The sequence below is a fragment of the Elephantulus edwardii genome, unplaced genomic scaffold (assembly GCF_000299155.1).
Source record: "Elephantulus edwardii isolate Elephantulus edwardi_28Jun2011 unplaced genomic scaffold, EleEdw1.0 scaffold00252, whole genome shotgun sequence".
In the NCBI taxonomy this organism is placed as follows: Eukaryota; Metazoa; Chordata; class Mammalia; order Macroscelidea; family Macroscelididae; genus Elephantulus; species Elephantulus edwardii.
Genome location: NW_006400002.1, coordinates 587579 through 593781, shown reverse-complemented (window position 1 = coordinate 593781; position 6203 = coordinate 587579). Strand labels below are relative to the sequence as shown.

At 38.0% G+C, this 6203-nt stretch overlaps 1 pseudogene; it reads left to right on the top strand.

Moving 5' to 3' along the window:
- Nucleotides 1-1293: 1293 nt before the first annotated feature.
- Nucleotides 1294-1559, top strand: LOC102876157 (annotated as a pseudogene).
- The last annotated feature ends 4644 nt before the right edge of the window (nt 1560-6203 follow it).

Here is a 6203-nt window from a genome sequence, read left to right as displayed (position 1 = left end):
CATGAAACAAACAAGGAATTAGAGTCTCTGGAAAAATAAGAAACCACAACTCAGGATATGAGGACCAATGTTTCATGTTAGAGGGAAATAAGAAAGAGTTGAAGAGATGGAACACAGAACCAGTGAATAGATGATAGAATTGTAACCACTGATCTGCTAGAACAAAAAGTAAAGTCAAAAAGGAAGAAAAAAGAAGAAAGCCTAAGAATAATATAGCACACTATCAAGAGGAATAACATGTGCATAATTGGAATCCCAGAACAGAAAGAAGCAAGTAAAGGCACTAAGAAAGTTGTGGAAGAATTATTAGAAGAAAACTTTATAGGCGTAATGAAGAATGAGAGAATATATATTTAAGAAGTTGAGCAAACAGCATATAGAACAGACCACAAAGGAAAAATATCAAGGCATATCATAGTGAAAATTGCCAGAACTAAAGATAAGGAGAAAATTCAGAAAACAGCTAGGGAGAAACAAAGAGTAATCAAAAGAGGGCAAATGAGATTAAGTGCTGAATTTTCAGCAGAAACCATGCCAGGAAGGAGACAGTAGAATGACATATATCAAACACTCAAAGAATAAAATTGTTCACTGCAAATATTGTACCCAGCAAAACTGCCTATCAAATATGAAGGAGAGATTAAGATAGTCTCAGAAAAGTAGAACCTAAGGGTGTTTGTGAAAACAAGATCAACATTGCATGAAGCACTGAGAGACATCCTTCTTACAGAGGTGCCACAGAAATCAAGATGGACCAACGTACCCAGCAACAACACCAAAAGGGACTCAACAAAATTATAGCAACACCCCCTTGCCTCTCAAAAATTACACTGAATGTGGTCTACAAGAGATATACATGGAAAGTGAAGACAAAGACTAAAAATAAAAGGGTGGAAAAAAATATACCAAGCAAATAGCAACCAGGAAAAAAAAATAAAAAACAGGACTAGTGATAGTACTCTCTGATTAAATAGATTTCAATGCAAAAGCCTTCACAAAGGACAAGGAAGGCCACTATATAATGCTTAAAGGGTTCCTAGGACAAAAAGATATAACCATAATAAATATCTATGCAATAAATGATAGAGCTGCAAAATATACAAAACAAGATTAACAGAACTTAAAAAAGAAATAGGATTGGCTGCTCAGCCTCGCCTGAGTCTAGTGGAGAGTTCAGGGTTGCCCTGCCGGACACTGTTGACATTCCCAGAGCTGTTTTCTCTTTGCCTTCCTGCGTTCACTCCAGAGCTCCTTGTCGTCCTGCCGCCTCCGGGGTCCTGTGGAGAACGCAGCATGTCTCAGGCTGAATTTGACAAAGCTGCTGAAGATGTTAAGCACCTCAAGACCAAGCCAGCTGATGATGAGATGTTGTTCATCTACAGCCGGTACAAACAAGCAACCGTGGGCGACATAAACACAGAACGGCCTGGAATGTTGGACTTCAAAGGGAAGGCCAAGTGGGATGCCTGGAGTGAGCTAAAAGGTACCTCCAAAGAAGAAGCCATGAAAGCTTACGTGTAGACAAAGTGGAGGAGCTGAAGAAGAAATACGGAATGTGAGAGGCAGTCTATGGATATCAGTCAAGCTTTGGATCCAAACAGATGTTAACATCTTGTTTATCCTAATACTGCGATTGAAGTAATGAAAATAACCCATTAACCCGGTTCCTCAAGCTGTCCAAAATGAGGCCTTAGCAGATTAAGAGCAAAAACTTACAGATTTGTGCTCTGCAGTTTATTTGTAGATCAATTGAAGTACATTTGATACTTAAAAAAAAAAAGAAATAGACAACACCATTATAGTAGTAGGAGACTTTAATACACTACTCTCAAGGAAAGATAGAACTACCAGAAAGAAACTCAACAAAAACACTGAAGAATTAAACTACATAATAAACCAACTTGATCTCATACAGGCTAATGCACCCCCAAAAAAGCACAGTATAATTTCTTCTCAATGTGCATGTGACAGTCTACAGAACAAATCATAGTTTAGGTCACAAGGCAAGCATCAATAAATTAAAAAAGAGAAATAATACAAAACATCTTCTCAGAGCACAGTGCTACAAAATTAGAAATTAATAACCAAAAGATAAAGGAGAAAAAAAATCATTCATTTGGAAGCTGAATAAAACCTTGTTTGAACGTGAGTGATACTGTTGTTGTTTTTAAGTGCCATCAAGTGGAGTATGACTCACAGCAATCCTTCATGAACAAAAGACCTGAACCCTGTTTCATAACTATCATCATTTCTCTATGTTCATAGTTTCCAGAAGCATGTGGTTTTGAAAGTGGATGCCACTCCTGTTTCCAAACCTGAATCAATCTGGATGCTCCACCAAATACTGTCGACATAGGTAACCATTATGGTGTTTGACACACCAATGGCACAGTATTTAACAACACAGCAACCCCAACTTACTTCAGAAAAACAAATTGCAGACCAGTGTTGTATCCCTTAGAAGACTGTTCATCCCAAACACATTTAACACCAGGTCAGAGGGCCACACGCCCAAAGGGCCCTACTGCCTTTTAAAAACAAGGCCCACTCAGAGGTCCTGTTTGACTCTAAACCAAGAGGCTTCCAGCCCACAGCTCATTGTTTTCTAAATTTAAAAAAGCCAATCAGCTCACACCCAACTGTGAACAAAAAACCAAACAAATAGTCCACACCCAATCATCACCAAGACAAGAGAAACCATCTTCCAAAATCCAACTTCTTCACACATGAGCTTCCAATCTGGAGACTTAGTCAGGCTCAACCACCTTTTAAATTCAAGACCTTCCCAGCAGGTTCTGGTTGACTCTAAACCAAGAGGCTTCCAGCCCACAGCCCACAGCCCATTGCTAGTTAAATCCAGCAAATCCAATCAGTTGGCACCTGATTGTGAAAACAAACAAAACACCCCAACCAAAGAGTCTACACCCAACCTCACCAAGACAAATCATCTTTCAGAATCAAGCCACTTTACACAGGAGCTTCCACATGAGCTCTTAATGGGTATTAGAAGAAATAAAAAATGAAATGAAAAAGTTTCTTGAAACAAATGGCAATGAAAACACGACTTAAAACAAATAAACAAATCTATGGGAAAGAGCTAAAGCAGTAATTAGAGTTCAATTAATAGCAATAAGCAAACACATCAATAGGGAAGTAAAAATGATAATTAACTCTTCAACCCAACATCTCAAACAAATTGAAAAAGAACAACAATAAAACCCAACACCTTCTTAAAAAAAAAATAATCCCAAACCCTGAAATTCTAGAAATTAGGGCATAAATAAATGATAAAGAAAACAGGAAAACAATTGAAACCATCAACAAACCCAGGTATTGGGTCTTCAAAAAGGTCCATAAAATAGACAAACCACTAGCAAAACTAATAAAAGATACAAATAATCTGGGTAAGAGATGAAAGGGACACTGTCACAACAGAACTAACTAAAATAAAAATGTTAACAATGGAATATTATGGAAAAACTATACTCAAACAAATATGAAAACCTAGAGGAAATGGACAAATTCTTAGAAACTCAACAACCTACTTAAACTGACATAAGCCAAAATAAAGCACCTTAAAAGAACTGTTACAAAAGAAGAAATTGAACAGGTAATAAAACAATTTTCAACAACAACAAAAGCTCTGGACCAGATAGTTTTACAAGTGAATTTTATCAAACATTCGGAGAAGAACTGTGACCAATTCTACATAAAATATTTCAGAAAATAGAAAAATATGAAATTCTCCCAGACTTATTCTATGAATCAAACATATCCTTGATACCAAAGTCAGGTAAAGACATCATCAAAGTAGAAAATTATAGGCCAATATCTCTCATGAATATAGCTGCAAAATCCTGAATAAAATCCTGGCCAATAGAATAAAACAGTATATATATATAATTCACCGCAACCAAGTGGGATTCATAACAAGCATGCAAGAATGGTTCAACATAAGAAAAACCAATCAGTGTAATTTATCACATTAACAAAGCAAAGAATAAGAACCACATAATCCTATCAATTGATGCAGAAAAACCCTCTGACAAAATTCAACACCCTTTCCTGACTAAAACACTCAACAAAATAGTAGTAGACGAGAATTTCCTCAAGATATTAAAAAGTGTATACACAAACCCAAGAGTCAAAATCGTTCTCAGTGGAGAAAGATTAAAGACATTCTCTTCAAGAACAGGAACTAGGCAGGGATGACCATTATCACTTCTCCTATTCAATATTGCTTTGGAAATCTTAGTGATAACAATAAGAGAAGAGAAGGAAATAAGAGGTATCCAAATTGGCAAAAAGGAGATAAAATTGTCTCTATATGCAGAAGGTATGATAGTATATCTAGAAAACCCTAAAGACTGAGCAAGAAAACTATTGGACACAGTCAACCAATTCAGCAAATTGGCAGAATACACACACACACACACACACACACACACACACACAAATCAATTTAATTTCTCTGCAATGTCAAAGAGAAAACAGAACTGGAACTAAGAAAAACAATACACATCACAATAGCTAACCACAAGATTAAATACTTGGGAGTAAATCTAACTAGAAACAGAAAAGACCTATTTAAAAAATTATAAAACATTACTACAAGAAACAAAAGGAGACCTGGAGAAATGGAAAAACATACCATGCTCATGGATAGGAAGACTCGGTCTTGTGAAAATTATATTCTACCAAAGGAAAAAAAATCTTTCTGCTAATGCTTCGGGGTCTGCCCTGTACAATGTAGCCTGAGATTACCTGTGTTAAAATCTGGCGATCAGCAAAAAACTCCGCCTCGCTCCTCCCCCGTCTCCCAAAAATCTTTTCTGATCCAGAAAGTATCAAGAGAAGATGGAAGGAATACACAGAGTCACTGTATCAGAAGGAATTGGTTGACACAGAAGAATTTCATGAAATGACATATGAGCAAGAGCCTATGGTGATGAAAGAGGAAGTTCAAATTGCTCTGAAGGAATTGGCAAGAAACAAGGCTCTACGAGTTGACGGCATACCAATTGACATATTTCAACAAACAGACACTGGCCTGGACGTGCTCACTAAGTTGTGCGAAGAAATTTGGAGAACAGCCAGCTGGCCCATTGACTGGAAAAGATCTATATTTGTTCCCATTCCAAAGAAAGGTGACCCAACAGAGTGTGGAAATTATCCAACAATATCGTTGATATCACATGCAAGCAAGATTCTGCTGAAAATTATCCAAAAATGTTTGGAACAATATGTCAACAGAGAACTGCCAGATATGCAGGCTGAATTTAGAAGAGGTTGTGGTACTAGGGATATAATAGCTAATGTCAGATGGATCTTAGCAGAAAGCAAAGAATACCAGAAGAATATCTATCTGTGCTTCATTGACTATGCAAAGGCTTTTGACTGTGTGGATCACAACAAGCTGTGGCTGACTCTAAGAAGAATGGGAATCCCAGAACATTTGATTGTGCTAATGCAAAACTTGGACCAAGAGGCAGTTGTCAGAACAGAGCAAGGAGACACTACATGGTTCAAAATCAAGAAGGGGGTTCATCAGGGATATATTCTGTCTCCATACCTTTTCAATCAGATCATTCGAGACACTGGGCTATACGAGGAGGAATGTGGCATCAGGATTGGTGGAAGAATCATCAACAACCTTCATTATGCAGATGACACAACCCTGCTTGCTGAAACTGAGGAGGACCTGAAGCACTTGCTGCAGAAGATCAAGGACTACAGCCTCCTATATGGACTGAAGCTGAATGTCAAGAAAACAAAGATTCTAACCACTGGGCCAATAGGCAGCATCAGCATGGATGGTGAAGAGATTGAGATAGTTAGGAGTTTTAATTTACTTGGCTCCACAGTCAACACTCTTGGTAACAGCAGCCAGGAAATCAGGAGACGAATTGTATTGGGAAAGTAAGCTGTGAGGGACCTCTCAAGAGTACCGAAGAGCAATGATGTCAGGCTGGAGACTGAGGTGCACCTGATCCAGACTATAGTCTTCGCAATTATGTGCTATGCATCAGAGAGTTGGACAGTGAATAGGGTTGATAGAAAGATAATTGATGCCTTTGAGCTGTGGTGCTGGAGAAGAGTGTTGAATATACCATGGACTGCTAGGAGAACAAACAGGTTTGTCCTGGAGAGAGTGAGACCAGAGTGTTCCCTGGAGTCAAGGATTCTGAAGCTTCGTCTGACAT